Here is a 25,281-nt window from a genome sequence, read left to right as displayed (position 1 = left end):
TTGTTGCAGGAGTCTCTTACAATGGGAAATTAAAAATAAGAAGAGTGAAAAAAATTGTTAAAATCAACTCAGCTTACTATCAAAAGAAAGTTTGACGTCCAGTATTTGCAGAATAAAATCTATTTCTTTATCCCACTTACTTTCATAGAGAAGATAAAGGAACGAGTCTTACTTCAGAAAGTGCAAAAATGAAGAATGATATAGGTACTGCATATGTACCTTTTCAACGCATTCCAGCAAAGTTCCCTGATGTTTTACCCGTGGATTATTCTGCCTTTGGTCTCTTGAAAAAAGATGCGATTATGGTGATTTTAAGATGATTTCTAAGCACAAGCCACATCGTCTGATGATGGATTGTGCAAAGCAGTCGAAAAGGAATAGAAAACAAATCTCCTATAAATTCTACAAAATGCCTTTCTGTCATGGAAATCACGATGCAGACGTATAGTCCACAGAAAAAGCTATCAGATCGAACATTTAAAAAAATACTATATTTTACTCTATGTAATATGTTATTTAAACTCTTTCCTCTCATTTTACAATTTCGTTTATCACAATAGCAGTTTAAAAAACAATACTTAATCTTACAACAAAACATATACCAGAAAAAGGGGTCTATTTTCATGTAAATAAAGTACATCGTTCCTGATTTCTCCGCATCAAGCTAAAATACATTATTTTCCGTGCATTGCCCTACATAACATTCTGAGCCTACTCTTCACACATTATCTTTCATTTCCATGGTAATAAAAAAGGCTAGTGCAACATTCTTCACAAAATAGATTATTTTCTGCTACTTCGAAAAACATTTCGTGTTTTAAGCTGTTATAGTCGGACTTTTCAGATACGAAAAGAGGCTGAACCCCCATATAAACAAGTTTTAATGTCAATGATATTCTGTCGCATCATTAAACATGTTGATGTATAGAGCCAGTGGCAGATTTGCATACAAATCTAATCATTTATCTTAGCCGAGCATAAAAACAACGTAAACACGTTTTATGTATTTCATTACAATAAATTACAATTTACGAACCGTTAGCATGTAACAAGTTTTCATTTATTAGCTATTTTGAGATACGGGTTTGCATCTGAAGAATACTACCAAATAAAATATATGAAGCACAGAGTCAGCAAAACAGATTTTAGGATGTGAACTTACATTTACCGGACACTTTTTTTTCACGTTTACTGAAAGATGTATGAAATTAGTTTTGAAATTTTACTACTGGATGTTATTGTATTGTAATAACGATATTAAAACTTGCACATCACTTCGAATAAATTCATGTTATCCATTCAGGATATGAAAAATTAGTTATTTTTTTACATCTTATTTCCAGTGTTTTGTAGTACGAAAAAGCTTTACTTTTCCGTTGAGTATTTATGGATTCCACTATAGCAAGCACATGTCTACCAGCTTACCAGCTCCGCCCCCTCGTAATTTGCATGGTAGATTTAAAACTAGTGTAAGGAAATTGTTCTTTATAATTTATATAGTAAATGTTTTCCAGTATGATTCACTAACCACAGTAAAATGATTTTATGTAAAATTAATAGAAGTCTTGAATAACATGCGACTTATATAACATGCGACTTAAATATATCGTTCTACAAGTACTTTGGCTAAGTTATAAAGTACTCGTCCTGCCTCCCTTAATGAAACCTCCCAAATAATTTTGCATTACGAAGAGTTAATGCAAATTAATTTTTCTAAATGTTGCTTAAAACAGGGATAATAAATCCTACTTTGCTCTACTTTGCTAAAAACAAAACTGAATTTTAGAAACTTCGCTGAATTAAATTTCTTCTTATATTCTTCGAAGTAATTTTTTTTGCGCTGATGTCCTTCTCAAGTTATAACTTGAACTCTCTACAAAAGGTTTATATTGAAACATCTAGTACCCTCTGCGAATCGGGCGGTAAAGTAATAGGAAAACACATTTTTAGTAGCATATCACTTCTTTTTTTACCAAAAGCAGCACCCTGAGACATTTTGTTTAATTTCCAAAATGCTTTTGTTGAAAGAAGACATTTTAACTCTCTAGGAAACATTTAAGCCAAACTGAAATCACCGTTGAAGAAATGTTAATGAAAGACTTTTAGTGAACATTTCAATCATGGTACTGAGATACCCACATAAGCACAGAAGAACATTATTCAAAAGTGAACAAAAACCAGATCTAACTCAATGAGGTTTTCAAAGTTTACTTGACTGTATCTGACATTCTTCCTGAATAAACTGGCATAGCCGAAAAAAAAACTGAAGTTATTTGCTATATTTTATAGAACAATAAAACAGCATTCTTTCAGAAACATGCAAAGAGTGATTAAAAATGCATGAACATGCTAAAACGACAGTATACTTCTAGGCAAAATTGAAAAAAAAAAGTATTAGGCTAAATTTATAGGCATGCGTCGCATGGCTAAATTCAGCTGCCGTAATGAAGTAAACTAGCCACGAAATTCCCTTTTTGTGTGTGTAAATTTTTTCACATAGAAAATGCAGTTTTTCACCTCTCATTTGGTTGAGTTGTCTTGAAGTTTTTTGTAAATCTCTGCTTCACTTTCACCCGGAAATAAATATATCGTTGGGCGTTTCAGCTTACACTCTTCTTCATCTATATTTTTTGCATATATTTGTCACACCTTTTACATTTTTTCAAATTTTTTAAATTATTGTTTTTTATTTTTGTGTTTACGCTCTTTTATAATAGTCAGACTTACTCTGGGTGAGAAAAGCTAACATTATGAAATATTTTCTTGTAATTGACATAGCAAGCATAAATCTCTCTCTCTCTATATATATATATATGTATTTGTATATATGTATGTGTACATATTGTTGCGGAATACCGGCTCAATAATATCTCTCTGAATGATCTTGAAGAAATTTTTATTCAGTCTGTGAATGTCTGTTATGGGATCATATTTCAGGTTTCTATGAATAATTTCCTTTCTAAGGAACCAAGGCGTTCCAGTTATTTTTTTGAGAAAGGTCTTAAAAAGTCTGTAATTTATTTGAAATCTGCTTTTGCTGCTGTAATCCAGGCAGATAAGGTATAAGTGAGAATGGGCCGGATGATTCAGTGTAAATGCGCCTTTTTGCATATATAAGGTCCAATACAGAACAGCTATCAAAAATACTCTAGATCTTAGAAATTATCCCAGCGGCTTTGCCGATAGAGTTAGTGATGTGAGCATTCCAGTTGAGAATGCCACTGATGCGAACTCCAGATAGTTTTCTCTGACCACCCGGGGAATGTTTTCGTTAAAGAAAGTAATATCATTGTTGATACCTCTTCTCTTAAGCCTGTAAGTGAGTAGGATTTTTTAATTTGGATGCACTGATGCTGGTCCTCCAGTTCCAGCACCAATCCTCTATCTCGCTTATTCCGTTCTGAAGTCTAGCGATAACATGATGGTGGTTCAGCCGTTTCAAGAAAATAGCTGTATCATTCCTGTAACAAGCGGTAAAGTAGTTTACATCGTCTTCCATTATAGAAAAGCCCATCGCACAAATGAAATACGGAATCCGGACCACTGCGCTCTCCGGCTTGAGTCTCGGTTTATCAGAATAAAAACTGCCTTGCTTAATACGGTGGTTTGGAAAAGAGTTAGTCAATAATACGATTTTGCAACTTATGCCATTTTAATTAGTTTATATATAAGACCCTTAAGCCAGATGCGGTCGAAGGTTTTCTCCACGTCTAGCATAAGCAAAGCTACGGCCTGATGGTTAGGTATGGTAGCGCTGCCAAAATCAATGATATGTTGTATGTTGGTTAGGCTGAAATATTTGCTTGAAGTACTTGAGAAAAAAGCTTTCACTTAGTTTTCGTCCGTGTAGAACTTGCACGAATTTGAAACTTGGTGGTACAGTCAGCATTAGTTGGTTAATGGTTTCAATAATGGTTAGCATTTATTAATCCATCAGTAGTTGTGATCTTCGATGAACTTAATAGCGATAAGCTGACAGGCACTTTTAAGCTTTTGGACGAAAAATATATCTACAGCTTTTTATAGTTATTGATTCACATTCGCTATATAGCAACATTTAACGGGATTCTTGTAGAACGTTTTTATATTTTGCATGCTTTATCCATGATAAAGCATACAAAATTGGAGAATCTATTGTAGTTGATGTGAGAGAATTGTTTTTATTTTTCATGGAATGTCAAATATTTACAAATAATGCTGAAATTATTGTTGCTTTGCCAGCATTGTGTTTAAAAAAACTTTGCTTTTTAATTCGTTAATGCTGTTATGAAATTCTTGCCAGTTAATATCGCCCAAAAGTGTGTTAATTCGAATATTTCTCTTCAATATTTCTAGTATTTTGTTTTTCCATGTAGAATCATTATATTATTTTGAAGCAGCTGACATGAAAAATGAGCAACGTTCTCGCCGGGACTCGAACTTGGAGCTCTCGAATACGCGCCGAATGTGCTACCGTTATACCACCAAGGCACGCGGAAAGGAGGTATAAAATCCCCTTTTTAAAGAGCAACGGGATGAGGGGGGTCTAATCGCCAAATCCTGATGGTGACGAATTATTATGCTATTAGACATAGCAGTCTAATGATGTACTTCAGAGAGATTTAATATAAGTATAGTATTATTTTAAGAACAAGAAGAAGAAATAACCGAGATTTTAAGGAGATTTGTTGATTATTATTATTTGTTTAAGTTAAAACTTTTATCTCGTACACGCACACATATATTGACTCTCTATTTTAACTTGGGTATTTCCTCTTTCTGGCCTGAAAATAGTAACTGCTTATAATAAATCTACCTAAATTGCGCCATTTGCAAATTAATATGTCATATGATTATTTCCATAATGCCAATGACGCAGGCTCTTACATCTACAGCCAATAATGATTTCAAATTTAGGAATCGAAAAAAGAAGCAAATACCGAAATCATTTTGAACCATCCTAAAATAAGTCACATTCCTATTCTTGTCTGCTTTTCTAAGAACATGTTTTAGCTTACCTATTTTTCATCCATTGTATTGTCATAAGGCGTAGAAAAGACAAAAATGAGTTTAAAAAAATAGGCGGAAGATTGTTTTTATTATGAAGTGCGATTCAAGGCTTAGTTTCTCAAAAATAAAATAGCATTTCAGCTCGGACCTCTGGTCATTGTCATTTTCTAAAAGGCATTTTTTCAAAGATAAACTGAATTGCCATTTATTGGTTAGACGATTATTTAAATGTTTTAATATTCCCTCATATACTATATTTAACCTGATACAACATTTCGTTCGTTTCAAGGAGCTTAGCTAATTTTTTTGAATAATATATAACACAATTTTCTTCTCTTCAAATCTATTAAACAGCAACACGGAAGAAATGCTGTGTAGGGAAGTATTTGAATTCGTGTAAACAATATGTTACGCGGGGACGTAATAACTTCAATCGGAAGAATAACTGCACTGAAAAAGCGTGATTGCTTTCATCCTTGAGACAGTGAAAGTATGTTTTTTGCCCTTGAGGCAAAGAGGTTCGCTTAGCACGTTTAAGTTTGATTTTCAATCTATGATCACTGATGCTCTGCCTGCCTCTCTGTCTGACACTAATAAACTGTGAAATATTAATATTTTTCTTCCTATCTAAGAAACAAAATACAGCTTCATTTTTTATTTTGTAAAACTTTCACAAAACATTTACAAACGCATTTATTAATAAATTAGGAAGAAACTAAAATGTTTATTAAAATTTCTGGTTTATTGATATTTTTAATACTTACAAGCGTAAATATTCATTTCTGTATTCGAAATTGAGTTAATTCTGATAAATTTAAATATTCATCATTGATAATAAATCGTTTGTTTACAATTCACTACCTTCTTTGCGCTAAAACTCATTTTCGCCCCCCACAAAAATACGAAACAATTATTAAAAAACTATTCAGGGAAACAATACAATTTGGCTTCCAAATTATCTTCCAAAAGACTTTCAAAATTTAATTTGAGAATCAGAAAATGCATGTAAATGCATTTCATAATAATGCATAAATGTATATAAAATTTAAGCATTAAAGCGAATAATTAAACTTTGAGAAAATTAACAGAGTCGAAGAAACCTCGAGAAAAAGAAATTAAATTATTTAAAAGTGCATTAATGTTTTGCGTTTTAATAGACTATGAAATCATCCCTAATTCTTAGACATTTATCACTCTTAAACGTTTAAAGATCTTTTGGAGGATGTTAACATTCTGCAATAATTTTTTACATAGCCTCAAAGTTGTCTATTATTGCTTAAAATTTAAAACATACTTGACGATTTTGTTCTCGCAATGTTCTCGTTTTCAAAGGATTACTTTATAAGATATTTCTCCCGCCTTCTAGCGTGCCTTCGTGGTGTAGTGGTCCGCATGCTGGGCGCGTATTCTAGAGGTCCGTGGCTCGATTTCCTGCGAGAGCGTTGCTCATTTTTCACATTTCCTGCTTCAAAAATTACCTAATGACTCTACTATGGCACCCAAACTATAAGGGTGGTGGATGATGATTCTCCACACCCAGGATTTGGCGACTGGGTCCCTTAAAAACCCATTCGACCTTTAAAAGGGTATTCGAAATTAATAAGTAAAAATAAAGTATTTCTCCCGCTTTCTAGCGTTCCTCTGTGGTGTAGTGATCTGCATGCTGGGCGCATATTCCAGAGGTCCGGGGTTCAATTCTCGGCGAAAGCGTTGTTCATTTTTCATGATTCCTGCTTCCAAAAATTACCTAAAGACTCCACAATTTCACCAAATTTATCTTACTACAAACTAGCTTTAATCCATCTTCCACTCCAAAATGCACTTTTTAAGCAAGGCAAGTCTTAGTCTTATTAATATTCACTTAGCAGTCACTTTGCCTTCCAAGATTATGTACAGAGACGTTAACTTATTGAATAGAATCCTTTCCCATATCACCGTATCATTCCCAACCCCGATTTAATGACGCGATTTCAAGTTACGGATCCGTCAGAAATTCGTCATGAATCGGTATTATTAAATGTTACGCAAACTGCTTGTGGAAGTACTGATGTTAAACTGATACAAGCTCCGAAGTCGTCATATTCTTTGTCTTGACACAACATGCTCGGTAGCATGCATGAACCTAGAAATATAATAATTCAACGAACGAAATTCAGTAACAATGAACATAACATTTATTAAATTTAGCAATAAAATAACGCAACGTAAAACAAAAATAGTGGCAGTCTGCAGCTCTCTGCGGCATGGAATAAAGCCAGTACTAATCTTTCTGGAACAGTAGCAATACAGACATAACAGCATGACTATTTGGAGTAACAACAAACCAGTTTAACCTTTCAGCTTGGAATTAGTTGCAAAGAGAACTCCAAACACCGTTCCCAAGTGGCAGTTCACTCTCTGATACAACTCCAAAGCAGCGCTCTACCTAGCTAAAGTTTGTTTAAAAAAATATGCCTGGAACTCGACTTCCTGTTCGATGTGCTGCTGAAGACAAACATTGAGCTTCCAAAGAAGCTGCTATTAAGTTTCGCCTTTTGCAAATGCAATTCTTTGGATTTCAGTAGTTTCAAATTTCAGAATGCTATTGTCATTTGTATGGATATATTAAGCTGTATTACCTTACTAGTCCCTGAATATTTGCCTCTAAACGTCAACTCTTCCTTGTTTAATTTCCTCCAAATAATACTTCGGAGCCACTGATAAACAGTTTACAGTTCGTTTGCGTGGAAACTAAAATTAAAAATTGCAACATTTAGAAAATTTCATGGTTTTCTCAGAATTCGCATGGCGTACTGTAATTTGCACACTCGAAATGGTTTATTTGAAGTAAATGATATAATTATTATTAGCCTTTCAGTAGGTATATATTCCTGAACAGTATTTTATTTCTATTTAGTATTCTTTGGATAATATTATATTTACAGTTTAAGCTGATTCTGCGTAAATAGGAAAAGATCATTATATTAAATGGTTTACGTAGATAAACTAAAAGTATACTTAACATTTCTGTAAGGATTATTCAATGTGTAACTTTAAATAAATAGAATAAAGTAAAAATGTGTGATAAAACTAATAAGCTGAAAATCGGAAATAAGCAAATGTTTAATTTTCAAGATTTCATGAATATGTAATTATCTGTATGTATTTACCTGTCAAAACATAAAAAGAAAATGAAAATCAACGAATTGTTTTCACCTATGCATCATACTCAGTCTTCATGCATCATGTATAAGGAAAACATATTATATCTTTACAATGTGTAAACCTTGAGTGCCATTTCGATAGTTGTCTGCCAGCTCATGATGGATGTCCTGCTTTTCCACTCGCAGCAAATAATTCACTAAGCAATCCGAGATCACGAAATGCATGCCGTAAAGGGGATTTTAACGTCACGCGATTTAGTTTAGTATAGCAAAAACTTCGACGAAAGTTGGAACTGAATAACTAGGTTACAAATATAAATAATTTGTTATTGTAACAGTTATTTATTTATTTATTTATTTTTTTGTTTTCAAACAAAAATATACGATCCCTTAAAGTGTGATAAACTTTTTTTAGAAAAACATTAATTCTTTAGAATCTGAGGGTGCTGCATTTTATTGATTGAGAATCTACCACGTAAAATAAAATCACTCACAAAGTTAATAAGTAAGTAGATGAATAAAAATAAATTAAAAATATAAATAAACGGATAAATAAATAAGTAATTAAAATAAATGAATAAAAATATAAATAAACGTATAAATAAATAAGTAATTAAAATAAATGAATAAAAATAAATAAATAAAAATAATAAATAAATAATAAAGTTCTGATGACATTAGACAAGACAAATTGATTCAAAATATAGTATACGACATAATTCATATAATAGGACTGTATCAATCAAGAGAAGGTTTGAGACAAACTTTTTCTTTTCTTTTCTCCCAAAGAAAGTAATTTTTGATTGATTTATTTAGTTACGGTAAAGGACACGAGGGCTGTCTGCCTAAGGAAGAGATGCCTTCGTGGCGTACTTAGGCGAAACTGGCTCATATCCCCTTTACGCATGGGAAAACGACGAAAACGCCCATGTTCGACGACTGTCGGTCAGGGAGCCAGTCCATCGAGATTTTAACTCGAGTCAGATTTCCAGTGTTCTGCGATTCTATTCATTCGACCGCTGGTGAATAGGTCAATTTTATATTTAGTTATTTCCTTATATAAGTGAACATGTATCTAAAAACCGGAATAAGTATAAGAAAAATTTATATAAAAAATATTGTATGTTACGCCCAAAGGGACGATTTTTGACATTTTGTGTATTACCTTTATTTATTAAATATCATGTTCTTCGAACTTAAACCAAAAAATTCAGTTCAACAGCAGTATCACAAAATATTCAAAACAGCGTATCTTTATTATTTCCGATACACACTCTCGCTCGTTGGAGATAAAAAAGTTTTTTTTTCGTACAGTGTTGCAATGGATTGCTTTTAAATTGTTGAGTTTCTTAATCAAAAACTCATAAATGCTTTACAAAATATTACATAGATAATAAAACAAAGTCCAAATTTGGGCTTCCAGATGACCATATTGGGGTGGAGACGTACGTTATTCAAAATTTGATAGCTCTAGCTGCCGTTGTTTTATCACAATGCGAGAAATATACATACATTTATGTAGATTCTTCGTTATTTAATTTCTTTAAATGTAACACAGGGCTTTAACATTTGGTGTGGCAACAATTTAAGAACTGATTCGCTGTTTATAGCGAAGCAACACAAAATGCCAAAACGAAATTAATAGCCCTTGTAGGTAAACAACTTTCCAAGCAAAGACGTTCAAGCTGTGCTTTAAACAAAATTTTTAAAATCATTAAAACGCATTTCTCTAGATAGCTTAAAACGTTTTACATAAAGAGGTTAAACTTTGATAATAACTAAATATGAACCAAATAAAAGTGTCACTGTTTGCCAGTTCAGATATATCTGTCATCTTCTGAGGCTGATATTTGCAGTTATTTCCTACAGACCTTTTCTATTTTTCACTTTATGTTTGTCCAGTTGTTTCTAACAATTGTACAAATACAAACTGGGAGCCTAAAAGATCTTCAAAAAGCAATAAGGCTAGAGGTCAATAAAAAGGCCAGGAAATAAGTGAATGGGGCATTATTGTTTGGCTAAAGAGTTTATGGATGTAGCCATAGTGGAAATATGTGTAAATGTATTTATTTAACGTAGAAACAAATTTAGAACCATATTAACTTAAGCATCAGTGCTTTAAAGTTTCACATGAAGCAAAAAACGCTGTGCTCCCTCAAAAAAACACTTGGCAGTTGTTTCTTATTAAAAAATCTCTCATGAAAGCCGTATACATCTTCAAATGAAGCATAACATTTATATAGGTATCCCCCTAATAATATTTATATAAGTAACCACTGTATACCTACCTGCTTTGAGCCTTACAAGACATACAAACAATAGTGACAGTATGCAGTAAAATGCTGATATGTACAATGACATTTTGAAAAGACTAATTAACTAGCAGTACACTCTAAAAAGTATGATCTATCTTACCAAACACCTTCAAGATATCAACACTCATCAAAGATTGAATCAAATTTACATTTCACCTGCAACCAAGTAACCAAGCAAACCAAGTAGCCCCATCCAAAAATCCATTCATTCAAACCAAGAACTGATCATAAAAACGAAATGGTTTAGTAGCTCAAATATTGATTAGGTATATCTGATCGGAGAAGGCAATAAAATGATTGCTTATTGTAAGAAACATGATTTCAGGGCACTGAATTAACCACTTAATCAAAGCTTTGCTCATAGACTGTTATTCAGAAAAATGGGTTAGCTATAAATATGATATCTGAACTTCTACTTCAATAACTCAAACATAAGTCAAATATGAACCTTTTTTTTATTAGTGCTTGGCTGTTGTCTGTAAGTTTCTGTTAGTTTACACATGAAATCATTTGTCTTAGAGAATATTAATATAAAGTTTCTACACTCATGTTTATAAATTAAGGATAATTCGGAGTCACGCGGAAATCGAACTCTAAAATAAATATATCACCTGTAAAATCACTACACACATCTTCAAGAATCATATGCAAATTTCAGGAAGTAACCAGATGACACCTACGTCACAATAACGAGAGTGTAAGAGAGTGATATATAAGGAATACAGGCAAAGAAGTAAAATTGTTCGCAGGCGCTTTATAAGCATTTCAGTGCAATAACCGAATAGTGATGACACAAAGGGCGCATTTGGATGATTTTTTATGTGGTAGAATTATCGGCCGTCTCGAATGTGGGCGTACGCAATTGGAAGTATCAGACGAACTTGGAATTGCCCAGAGTGTCATCTGCAGGCTTTGGCAATGATTCCAGAATGATGGTAATGTGAGTAGACGTTACAGTACAGGTCGCCCCAGAGTTACAACGCCGAATGAGGACCGGCATTTGGCAGTTACTGCCAAAAGAAACAGGCGGAGCACAGCCTCACACCTGTTTCTTCAGCTCTCTTCAGCCACTGGTACGACAATTTCAAGGCAGACCGTGAACAGACGCTTAGGTCAGATTGGTCTATATGCTCGTAGATCACCTGTCAGATGCGTTCCACTTACTGCAACTCACTGTCGCCTGCGGTTAGCCTGGAGTAGAGAGCATGCATTGTGGACACCGCAACAGTGGGCTTGTGTGATGTTTTCCAAGTCCAGGTTTAGCTTGCAGTCTAATTCTCGCCGGACTTTCATATGGAGAGTTCCAGGTACCCGTTACCACCAAGAAAACATCATTGAACGACACCGTTACGGTGGTGCAGGAGTGCTCATTTGGGGTGGAATTATTCTGGGTTCCAGAACTGACCTGCATGTTCAAATTGGAACCATGACAAGCCAAATCTATCGGGACGTCAGTCTGGAACAACATGTACGTTTGTTTCGGGACGCCATGAGCGCACAATTTGTGTTTATGGATGACAACGCCTGTCCTCACCGTGCAAACATCGTAAGCGAATGCCTTCCATCGGAAGATATCACCCGTATGGACTGGCCAGCATTCTCACCGGACTTAAATCCAGTAGAGCACGTGTGGGACATGCTTGGCCGATGAGTTGCAACCCGTCAACCTACTCCTACATGTCTACCGGAACTTCGGAGAGCATTACTTTTTGAGTGGTGTAATATTCCCCAAGATCAGATCAATAATTTGATACTCAGCTGTTTAGGCATTGTACTGACTGTATTGCATCGTCTGGGAGACATACAATGTATTAACAATCATACGAACCATGTAATATTGGTTTTTTGTAAATAGGTTGTTTTTTGTAATTTGCTCCAGGGAGAAAAAATCGCTAATTTTTTTAATAATATCAAACATATAGCATCTTTTTTTGCTCTTTACCTTTTGTTTAATAAATAAGCTTTACAAATAAGTCAAATTTGTTTTGCTTCTAACTCTTCCTTTGCCTGATTTTGCATTATCCTTAATTTATGGACATGAGTGTATTTGAACAGAAGAAAAATATTTCCCAATATAGAAATAACATACTGAAATAAGCACAGATATATTGTTCAGTATCTATATTTATTTCAATATTCTCGGTCAGTGCCTTTTGTTTTTGGTGTGATCATTTGCTGTAGTTTATCATTTTCCCATACATATGATACAAATAAAAAGTAACACAGAGTCTCCATTATGGAATCGATTAAGATATCGATTTCGTTTTTACGTCAAGTGAAATTCTGAATGATGATTCTAAAACTAGCTACTCTTGCGCATTGTATTATACAGTTAAGAAAACAGTTTTAGAGTTTCTTCCTAATTCCTTTAGTATGGTATGTTACAGTTTTTGATATATGTTATTAATTCTACATTTGAATAACATAAATAATGAATAATTGTTATTTAGACTTTAAAATGTACGAACAAAATGAAAAAATTCATTACGCGTAATCGCGATCAAGAAAGCTTACTCAGTGTATTGCCTACTGGAAGTAAGCCATATTAATATGACATCTTAGTAATGATAGAATAATATGGTAACGTTTGAGATCCAACAGGAAAAGAAAACTGGAAGCGATGATTTTTAAAACACATTATTTAATGAAGTGTTTTACATTTAAAAACAAATCACTGCTTTATTATTTAAAGCATAATTTAATGTATAGCTCTTAAAATTTGAAAACCATTCAGAGCAAAAAGGCTGCGGACCAGTTTTAAGACGTAAATTATTGGACAAACAACTGTATTAGATGTAAATATAATATCAATAGAGTAACAAAATTATCTACACTTTTTTTGAAAATGCTTGGGTTTAAATTATTATTGCTTTTTTCTTATATTTTTTTTTATCTGAGAGCTTAATGAAAAATTAAGTATCTGACTATATTCTGTAGCCTATTTTAGTGTAAGATAAAGTGATCCAAATGTGAATGGCTGAGAATGAGCCATGCTACTGCACGTTTTGAACTCTGTTTAATTCAAGGCAATTCAGCGCTCCAAGAGCATTCTGCCCTGTTTGCTCTCAATAATTGCTAGTTGCTTTGTAGTATTAAATCAGTGGTTGACCCGCTATAAATGGGTGACATTTCTCCACAGGGCCCTGAATTAACCAATTGATCAAATAGTTGCTTCTAGACTGTTATTCAGACAAACAGGTTAGCTATAAATATAATGTCTGAACTCCTACGTCGATATCTCAAAAATAAGTCAGACACTTTTGTTTCTATTACTTTGTATTTTCTTATTTGTATGAAAGCGTCTGAAAGATGTTATTCTAGCATTGATCTTATTTGAACAAAACAACTCGAAAGATTTCAGTAACCTGCTCGAAAGCTTCAAGTTTTCTGTTTGCCAAATAACAAAAGGAAATTTCGATATTTGTGAAAGAAATATGAAATTACAGATAGCGTTAACGATTTTTCAGCTTAATACTCCCAGGATTAAGGATCCTTTTAGTACGTATAACCAGTCAGAGAAAATTACTAAAATTAATTAAATTAAAATTTATTCATTAGTTCTTTCTATCTAAAATGTCTTTCATATTTCATCCAGAAGTTATATGATGTTTCGTATTTGATTCAGAAATTTTAGATTACGTTACGACTGCCAGAATAATAATGTTGTGATCCGTGAATTAATATTGAATAAGCTAAGATTTCATTCTTCAAGAGAAAGAAAAGGAAAATTATGATAAAAATTGCAATAGATTTGAGAATAAAGTACTGAACTCTACCTTCCTTCACTCCCAATATCCGGAATTCCAATAATTCGGATGACTTGTTCTTCGCATTTCCAAAAAACAGAACAGACAGGGATTTTTGACTTTGTAGGGTTTATATTTATTTTAACTAACATTTATTTTAAGTTTAAACTATCTTTCCTGTCAAGCCTTACTTTCCCCTGGAACTGCCAATGCCAGAGTATGTAAATTTCAGTAGAACGCGCAAGGATTCAAATTATCAGCGGAAGTATTCTGAGTTAAATAGAAAGGAAACGAGTTCGAGGTGTGCTGTTCTTACTTCACGAGCGCGGAGGTAGTTAGCCAGAAATTGAAGAACCCCGCGTTTCGGCCTGTGTGCTTGCCTAGGAGAATTGTTAATTGTTCAACGTGATATTCCAAAGTTTGCTGAATTAGCAGCGGTATTGTAAAACGCGGTGAGGGTAGTTACTTTTAGAGAGCCTCGTAGTTAGAGTCTTGTTATTAGTTTCTTTTCACGTTCTTATTTTTATTTTACCGCCGAGTTGGCGTAGTTTGTGAGCGTCAAGAGCACGCAATTGTAACTTCTTAAGTTGAATAAAAAGGGACTTAAACCCTTAGCAAGACTCTGTCATTTATCCAGTTTCAACAGTCACCTCTTGGTTGCGTGCAAGTTGGAGGCGCGCAACTTTACAACTTTAAAATTTGCAAATCATAAAATTATTGCAAAACGAAAGAGGGAAATTTTAATAGGATGCATCATATTGTTAGCTTTCTTTTTTCAAATCAAAAAAATAATTTCTGATTTTAATTTTAATTGTATCAAAAACAAAATTTGATTTAAAAAATAGTCTCTTTGTTAAATTACATTGCAGCGAGAACAAAAATGAGGTCATGTGTTTTATTTTAAGGGTTAATGCGCGTATAAAAACGAATTTTACTGTTTTATTTTAACTGAAATAAAAATAAGGTATAATATTTTTATTTAATTTTGTTGAAAAATGATTTTTATATCTTATTTTATAGAATGGCAAATAAAAGAATGAAATTTCTTTAGTTGCATTATGCTAAGAACTTATTTGAGTTATAGAAAGAAACAAATTATACGAATATCTCAAACATCCGGATGGATTGTTATAATAGATAATTCCGATATTTAGGTTTAAAATCTTAACCTTTTCTTCATGAGCAGTTAATCCCGATATTTATATTTTAAACTTCCTTAACCATACACGTTCCACGTGTTCACTATATTAAATAAGGATGAAATAAATTTAGTTTATTATGGAGATTTAAAATTTGTTGCTTAATTCGGAGCGGGAAATGGCATACCCTGTCGATGTGCTTTTCTCCTGAATGAACTGACTGAATAGTTGATAAAATGGCTTCAATACATAAAAAATAATCTCTATAGCCAACATGAAAAGGTTATACATATATATCGTTTCTTTTACATTTAAATCTTTCTTTGATAATAGATGAACTATCTAGATTTCAGGAATAAAATATCTTGAAATAGAATTTAAAAAAAGAAAATTGAAAATAATATGTAGAAAATAAGTTACTTAAACTAAACAGCAATGCACCACAAACTCATATAGGATTCATAAAGAAAGAAATCTATTACAAGGCGAATAATGCGAGACTAGTATAATCATATCAGATATTGAAACTTTTATTGATCAAAAGCTGTTGAATATAGCAATGCAAAACATTCTTTACTTGTAAAAAAATTAAACAGATTTGGTATCTGATTTATGAAAGTATAATGTATGCGACATGTTTCGTAAGGCACGCGTTAAAAGGCACGTGATTTCTTGTCACGCGGAACATCTGACAACCAATCGTTTATATATCACTGTAAATGTATTCTCTTCAGAATAGCAAAGCAAAGGTAGAATATAAATCCAATCATGCGCAAATTTAAGAGAATTTTCAAATTATGTCTATTTTTGCGAAAATTATTTATTAAAAAGAAAAGTACTAATTATGCCGCCGAAGAAGCAAATATTCAGAGTCGCATACTTAAAAGAATACGTGAATGTCTCTTCAGTCATTCTGTTATTAAGAAGGGGATATAAGCTCTAGGTTTTTTGAGGGGGATTCGTATGCTCGTACTCCTTCACGACATTCGTAGTGTTTCTGGCAACAGTTGGGTACATTTTATAAGCTATAAAGTAAAATAACTGGCCACGAACGTATGAATAACGGAAAGAGATGGAGAATAGTCAGTAGATTGGAAGCAGGCCCATCACAAACTCAAGTGGCTACAGAACGCAATGCAACACTCAGCGTCGTCTGCAGTTTGTGGAAACAGTTTCAGCACACTGAATCTATACCGAAAAACCCTGAAGAAAATCGATCAAGATTCACAATGACGAACAATGATCGTTATTTGGCACTTTTAGCTCAGCAATACGGGATTGCTACAGCTAACTCGAGTTTCAGGGCTACAGTTGCTAGAAGACTTCATGAGACAGGGCTGCATGCTAGAAGACCGCTGTTTGCAACACGCTCACTGTAATACACACGACAGCGTAGTGCAGACAAAATGCGCCTTGGACCAGACTTCAGTGCAGCCCTGCGATTTTTGCAAATGAGTCGAGATTCAGTTTGGAATCTAATTCTCGGAGTACCTGTATCCGGAGAGAACGTAGAACACAAAACCATCCCTCCCTCATCAGGAAAAAGGATCATTATGGTGGTGAGAATGCAATGGTTTGTAAAGGCATTATGTTGGACGGCCGCACTCTCCTGCATGTGTTTGACGAAGGCTTCCGGATTTCTATGAGGTATAGAGAGGAAATCTTAGAGCTCTGGGTTCAACTTTTCAGGGGGCGCAATTGGCATTGGGTTCCTGTAAATGGACGACAATGCTCGTTTACATAAGGCTCAGCTGGTCGACGATTATCTGGAAAGGGAGGTTATTCTCCCCATGAATAGGCCAGCCATATTTCCGGACCTTAATTCTGTAGCACGTGTCTGGGAAGCTTGTAGGAGCGCAATTTCATTTCGCCATCTCTCTCCGAGAACTATCCAGGAGTTGAAAGCTACCTTGCTGTAGCTTTCAACTCCTGGATGAGTGGGTTAGACTGCCAAGGTATTCCTCAATGACTTCCTGTCTAGTATGCTATCACGCTGCCCGACCTATCCGGTTGTTAGTGGGGAACATACCGCATATTGGACTCCTTTTCTATTCGATACAACAACGTGGATTTTGGACATCCCTGCACTATGAGTTTTAATTGTGCGTACATAAAATGACTTTTGGTTGGTACATCTCTTTCTTTCTTATAAATGTATATTCGTACCACATTTCATTAAAATCTGTTTATCAGAGTTTCAGAAATTGGACATAATGGACAAATTTTCTTAATTTTGCACACGAGTGTCTGTTATAAACCTACATAAAAAACTCTAAGACCATATGTTCCGATTATAATATAAACCGAGTTTTTAAGAACCATGCGTCCTATAAACTTGACGAATTGCTTATCGCATTTGATAAGAAGATTCTAAGCTAAAATTTCAGTTGTGCTTTGCGGAGTTCGATCTTACTAAAATACAAAATGAGGTCTCTGTACAACAGGTTGATTTTTATGAGCTTCTTCTTTTCTCAAGACATAACAGCGCACAGTTTTGTTCACAGTTTTTCTCTTTCAACAAATTTTTGAGAACTTTCAGTTTCAGTTTTTCTCTTTCATAAACTTCATGTTCAAATTTTCGATACCTAACATATATCTGTTTACAAAGCTCTTTTACATCCTGCATCAAATTTTCTACGCTGTACTCTTCTCTGGCTAATTCTTTCTTCTTAAAAATCTTCAGAAACATGTGACGGCATATTAATTTAGTCTGTTTACTTACAGAAAGCGCCCCTCTAAATTCCATTGTACGTACCTTCAAATATGGTTGATTTTCCGCAATAAAAGATTTTCTTTCAAAGTTGTATTATCGTTTGAAAGCCTTACTAATTAAATACAGCCAATTAATAAACCTCTATACAACCCAAGCAATAGGATCAAAGTGTAAATTTGACATAGAAACTCTGGTTTTGATTTCTTTTCTCCGAGTTTGAATAATTATTGAACTTTCAGAAACTAAGCTTTGTAACATTTTACGATACTGCTTGTTATCTGTAGACTGAAAAATAAGATAATTCTTCGTTACTTAAATTTATATCTTTTACATTATACTTTTTATCTATTTAGAATTGTAAACATAATAAAGTTAGGATGGCAAATCAGTCCCTAGCTAAGAAATGGTAATGATAAGACTTTTAAGGTTAATAAGGACATCCGTTTCTAAATTAAGAAAACTGTTGCAGTTGAAGACTTTAGATGGGAAAATATTTCATGCAGCACTATTCTAGATACAATCTCAGGAATCATTAAAACGAATTCGAGAAATAAATAAGCAAAATAAAGCTACTAAGTTTACTTAAGAAGTTTTTGTGCTTGAATACGAAGACTGCGACACGAAGAGCGCTCTCGACAGAGACCTTTTTCTCAGGGAAAAGAAACTTTCATTGAACGTAAAGACAGTCAAGCCAATCAAAACACTGCATTCTCAGAATGTAATTAGCTCGACAAAGTATCATTGTTGGTTTAATGTAAGGAAGAAGGGAAATAAACCTGTCGTTTGTTTCCTTATTATGAAAAATAACAAAACCGAACCATACTTGTGCGATAATTGCGCTTATGGAAAGATGTGGAAAACCATGGATACTGCCAGAGAAAAATACTAATGCATTTTTTTATGTATAGCAATGAACGATGAGCCGTATAAATGAACCAAACTGCTAAGTAAAAACTAGCTGATTTAAGTTTTGAAATTGTTCAAAAGAAATTGTAATATCTCTACTAAATAAGCCAATAAAACACAACTTACCGGTATTTTAGCCCGAGGGAAACGTTAGCCCAGAAAGGCTGTTAGTCTCGAAGCGCATTTTGCGTCGATTCACTTTTAAAATTGTTGTCACCAAATATTAGCGCCATGTAAAGAAATTAAAAAGTGAAGAATCTTCATGAATGTATGTTCGCTTCTCACATTCTGAAAAAACAACCATACCTAGAACCATCAAATTTTGAATAACGCACTCCTCCCCCCGAATATGGACACGTGGAAGCTCGAATCTTGAATTTCGATTATGTTTTACTATCTATTTCATATTTTTTAAACTTCAACGAATTTTTGATTAAGAATCTCAAAGATTTGAAAGTGAGCAGTGGCAACACGCTGTACGGAATAAAATATTTTTATCGCTAGCGTGCGAGACTACCTATCGAAAATTCTAAAGACATGCTATTTTTAAGTATTTTTAGCCCAAATGCTCTCGAAATGTGTATGTGTGTGTAAATGAAGAAAACGTGCCCTTTGAGCGTAATATAAAATCTGAAAATTTTCAGATTTTTTAAATTTTTAAATAATTACGATTATTTATGACTTAGATATTTTATTTGTGCGTTTTGTTGAATGCGTTTTGGTACTGAGACGATATCTGTAATAAACAATTTTTGGACTCATCAGACGGGTCTATCTCATATAACAGCAAAAGCTGCTGAGGAAATCGATCAAATGTACGTCAATTAATGCCTTGTTGCCTGGCTGCAAAAAGTGGTTATACTCATATAATCATTCAACAGGAGTATCTGAATATCTGTAATTCATTAGAAATAAATAAGTCATTAGTATACAAGGATTGTATTCAAGAAATCTTCTGCAAAAATTTTGTTAAATCTTTTGAATATTGTGAGTATTATGAATGGATCTAGCTGACCTTAAATAAATATACTAATATGCATAATAGTAGAAGTGTGTTATAAAGATTGTATTCGTAATTACTAGAGTACGTTATATTTAATTAAAAATTTTTTGGACGACAAAAAGCTGTTTTCCGTTTACTTGGCGGTAATATTTTTGTTGTGTATCTACCACTCAGATATATAGTAATTAGTGATAGAACATTTACTTCAAGTTACAATGAGAAGCTATTGAAATACATTATAATTAGAAGAATCTCTATATAGAAAGAGACAGAGTCTCTCTGGTATACACACAAGGGGCCACACAAATTAAATTAAAGTGATTTAAATTATGCGCAAAAATATTTGTTATAATAAATTTCTTCTACTTGCAACTCTTTCAACAGTTTACTAAAATAAAAACTTTTGATTTCTTATGCATATATTTATTTAGATATACTTTTATTTTAATTACTTTTGTTATAATTAATAGTCCCTCACTATAAGATATATGTGAATTATGACTTGATGCATAGGCAAACTATAGTTAGAAAACTAAATAAGTAGCGAAGAAAATTCAACAGTTCATCTTTACAAATACCTTGCGCAAGGCTTAATTACTATACTATTCTTCACTTGTGAAGTATTCGTTTACTTATTTAAATGAAGAAAAAGTTCTTCTGAAATAAGGAATGCGATTTCTACTTGTTAAGTGCCTTTTAAAGGCAGAACGGCCTTATAGAGGTCGATCTGAGGTGACCCATATCGGCTGGCTTCGTGCCCTCATTCCAACATCATTGTTCACGTTTTGTTTTGGTTTTGCACGGCTCTTTGCGGCAAGGGGAAAAAGCGTATGAAACTAGTTTACAATTAATATGTTGTTTTGGAGAAGATGAAATATATGAATAAAAAGATGTCAAAGACATGTTAAGAGCAGGCATGGAATTCTTATTTCACACTGTCGTACATATATATTAGAAATATCTACCTACTTCCTCATCCTGTGTACTTTTTGTGGGCTTTTAAATAATAACTTTGTTTCTTGATTAATAGCAAATAGATTATCCATGGAAACCTCATTTGCAATATAATTTATCCTGCAGTTTCCCTAGAAATATTTTGATCTATGTTACTAATACATAACACAACTATTTATTCATCGTACTCAGTTACAGTTAGCTGTTTCTCGTATTTTCTATTCTACTATTTACCATTCATTTAGAAGAAAAATATAAATATCACGAGAAAAGCTTTTGCTATATTCCATTTAAAGAGCGTCATTCTCTGTTTCAGACATACTACTTCACTGATGAATTCATTTATATTATGCCCTCAGAAACATTTTCCCACCAGTGTCACTAAGAACAAAATAGCAATACAGAATTTTTAAATTTTATTATTAATAGTTTATATGGTTTCAACGGCATGCAATTTAAAGAGAAAGGCCTTCTTTAGTTTACTGTGAAGTCGTTTTTAAAGTGAACTCAAAAAGCTAAAATAACTTACATTTTTTCTGAGGGGGGGGGGAAGAATCTTAAAAACCAGTTTTTCTTAAAAGAATGATTAATGAAAGTTAATATTATAAAGTATTTCTCCCCCTTCCCTAGCGTGCCTTCGTGGTGTAACGGTAGCACGCTGGCCCGGTATTCCAGAGGTCAGTGGTTCGATTTCCGGCGAAGGCGGTTGCTAATTTTTCATCTCTCTGGCTTCCAAAAAATCCTAATGTCTCTACAATATTATTTCCTGAAATTAATTTAATAAAAATTGCTTTTCAGATCTATGAAAATTTCTCCAGAAACGTCTCAGCCTATATATCAAATGTCTTTATATGAGCAATTTCCACGAGGGAAAAAAGTACAAATATTGAATTAAAACTTTATTTCATTAATATTTGGATAGTTATTGGGTAAAATTTTAGGAATAAATAATTTAAGTATTTTTATTAATGTTTCGAATTGAGAACATAAACAAATATATGGTATGTAAGTCACGTTTACATCATTTTAAATCTTTTCAGATTTTTAAAACACGTACTGATGCATAAGGAATACTGAGAGCATAAAAAAGACAATTTCATTTAAATTAACGAAATAAAGTCAGATTTTCCGCATTAACGATATCTTAGAAATGAGTTTAATGGCAGTCAGAATGCCATAAAGGAAATATACATACATTTAGCAAAAATTTAGAAACCTTTTAAGGTATTAATTACTAAATATGCTTCGTAAATCGTTAATATACTGAAGTGCGTTAAGCAAATTTTTAGGTCATAATAAATGCTTCAGTTACTAAGACTGTATTAATTCAAATAAATTATTCGTATTTCTTATTGTTTTTTACTTTTTCTAACCACCAGATAAAGATTTTCTTTCATTTTTTTTTTCGTTTAATTCCACTTAAGACAGTGTTTATTGGTTCTTTCTATTTACTCATAGTTGTTAAAAGTGTTATTAATATTGCAAAAATCTTTAAAAGTTTTCTGGATGCTTAACAGGAAACTAGCGGTATGATTTTTATGATGCTTAAATCTGCCATTGCAGATTTTGAATTTTATTGACATAAAGAGTTTGATTTTAAAGCAGAATTTATTTTTAGTATAGCATTTTTATAGACATTGTAATAATAAAAAAAGACACAATAGAGTGAAAAAATCATTAAAAAAAACTAAAACTTTCACTTTTTATCAAAGAAATTTTAAGAAATACTATTTTATATTTTTCAGATTTAACAGATTGAAGGCAATTAAAAAAATATTATGTGGCTTTCCCTGATTTGTTTTGCAAATTATAATTAAATATTAGTAGATAATTTTTTGTCAGCAATGCTTTAAAACATATTGATTAAAAATTTAAAAACTAAACTCTCAAAATTTTAGCTCCTGCATGTTAATTGAATCTTGTGTATATTTATAATATCTTTTGATTTGATTCTTCCTTTCACATTCCAAAATTTAGGTTCATTCCAAATAAAATTCACCCATTTTTTATGATTTATTTTAAAAATTTATATTTTAAATAATTTTTATAAATTTTTCGAAAAACATTTTGAATCATAAACTATAAAAAGTCTTACCATCATCTTAAAGCAGATGTATTTCTACAAGTACCTGCAAAAAATTAGAGATTTTGTTCAAAACTTCCTAGGATATGCGTGAAATTACATATTGGCGAGTTTTGAAATTTGGCATATTTGTTATAAGGATAATAACGCCAAATGTGGTTTACGCACTTTTATTAAAATTATCTGAAAGCAAGTGAATTATTCTTGGCGCAAACTGAAAAAAATATGCCATGATAAATTTTTTAATTTCTCCAAAAATTTCGCAATAATTTTTACAAAGTTTAATATTTAGACATGATTTAAGTAGTAGATTCGAAATATGGAAACAAATTGTCATGCCATTTCAGAAAATTCCGATTTTGTATCAAAATAGCTACATTAGAACAAGGCTAGATATAAATCCAAAATGTTTATATACTAAGTCGCGCTTTCGAGACATAGAAAACGCAATTCGAATTTTGTCAGTCGGCCCAGTAGAACGGGAGATATAGAACTGTCTCCCTTTTTTTTTTCGCAGTGTACATACTTACGTAAGTACTTACATATGTTATGAAAAAATCTCTTTACTTTACAACCCATTTTTGAAAAGGAGTCCTTTGCTCTGTACATAGGTACAGATGTCAGACCAAAAAATTACTTAAATCTGTTCGAAAGCTGTCAAAATGTATATTTTCTCTGAAATATGATGCCCGAAATTTTTCACGATTACAATATTTACCTAATTACTTCGTACGAGAAAGTAAAAAAGACCGTGAAATTCGTACAATTTTTAACATTTTTAATAAAATTACTTTATGAGTCTCATGTCAATAACTTTTAAACCTAAGATAAAAAATATGTCAATCAAAATTATAATTTAAACTCTTTATTTACTCTAAAAATAGTAATGCCTTATTCGGCACTGCATAACGCTTATGACGTAGCTAATTCGGAATATGAACTCAAAATTTCGAGAAATGAAACTTTCTTTTAATAAGCAACTTAAACTGAAACCTTCTCTTAATACGCTGCCATACTGGATAACTGCGCACATTTGCTACTAGCTTGCTTACCGTTAACGCGCTACTTCGCTCGCTGACGTGTCGCTTAGCTTCTGCTAGCTACTGTCCATTGTTCTAAAAATATCATCTGAATCAAATTGTGAGTGCATAGTGCACCCACAAAGATAATGTGCCATGAAAAAGAATGTATGTCTTAAGAATTAATTTTCAAGGAAAAAAATATTGTGGAATTTAAGGCTACGTTTGTTTTCGAGACTCGTCTTTCTAACTACGCAGTAAATCCTCACCAAGTTATTAGAAGGCAAAGAACCATCGCCAATCCGTTGCAACTTTCTTAAAGTAAAGTGTAAATCTTATTACATAGTATGTATAATCATCCTTCTTTCCTAAGAAATTTCAAGAACGCTAATTTTGCAAAAATATCTTCTAAAAGGGAAAGCTTTCTTACAAGAAATATAAGTAGTATGTTGCTGTAAGGAATAAATGTGCATAGCGTTAACCTAAATTATTCATTTTCCTGCTCAATGTTTGCTTAATACAATTTGTATTTAGATACCACATTATGCGTCTGCAGTTTTAATTATAACAGAACGAAAGGTCATCGTATGCTTGGAGGCAAGACAAAGTCAAACAACCCATCAAGAAGCACTTGACCTTTTCATGAGACAAAATCCTCCTACTGAAAATGTCATTTTAAAAGGGAAACTTCTGAATAATTACGAACGCTCTGATTTAAACTGTACTGCTCGGAGAAAGCCTGTAACAAAGCTCAACTTCTTGACAGGCAGATGGCCATAAAAAGAGAACTTCGGATCCCTCCAGACAAGTGCGACCACTTGCGCAGCTTCAAAATCTTCTGCAGACGCTATGCTGTGGTGTCTTGATTGACGTATTGAATCCAACATGTGCGTTTCATTTATTTCCTCCGCTTTATTTATCTCGCTTGACATTTCATGAATGGGAGCAGTTCAAGAGCTCTGGAATAGAGCCTGTCAGAAAGCATAAAAATCCAATATAATTTTTTGTTCTCGCTCTTTTAATGTACCATGCCCTTCAAATTTTCAATAGGCATAGATCTAAAAATAGATTGAATTTTCCTTCCTAGCACAACCTGATTTTCTGGTATGTTAACTTTTGACGTGCATAATCACCTTGACTTTAGAAAAGTGTAGCTGTGAAAAAGTGCTTGGAGAACAATGTACACAAACAATATTTGTGTACATATACAACTTTCCTACATGTGTCTGTTTTTATTGACTTCTTTTATTGTTAGTCTTACGTTAAGAATA

At 32.9% G+C, this 25,281-nt stretch overlaps 1 long non-coding RNA gene across 3 annotated transcripts in view; it reads right to left on the bottom strand.

The window, feature by feature from the left end:
* The window catches only part of LOC146996814 (uncharacterized), a 970,208-nt gene that overhangs the window by 358,092 nt on the left and 586,835 nt on the right, over positions 1 to 25,281 (bottom strand). The window lies entirely within an intron of this gene.

This window comes from Stegodyphus dumicola, chromosome 6, assembly GCF_044657685.1.
Source record: "Stegodyphus dumicola isolate Sdum_Otavi_A_Nest chromosome 6, ASM4465768v1".
Lineage (NCBI taxonomy): Eukaryota > Metazoa > Arthropoda > Arachnida > Araneae > Eresidae > Stegodyphus > Stegodyphus dumicola.
This window is presented reverse-complemented; position numbering and strand designations above follow the sequence as displayed.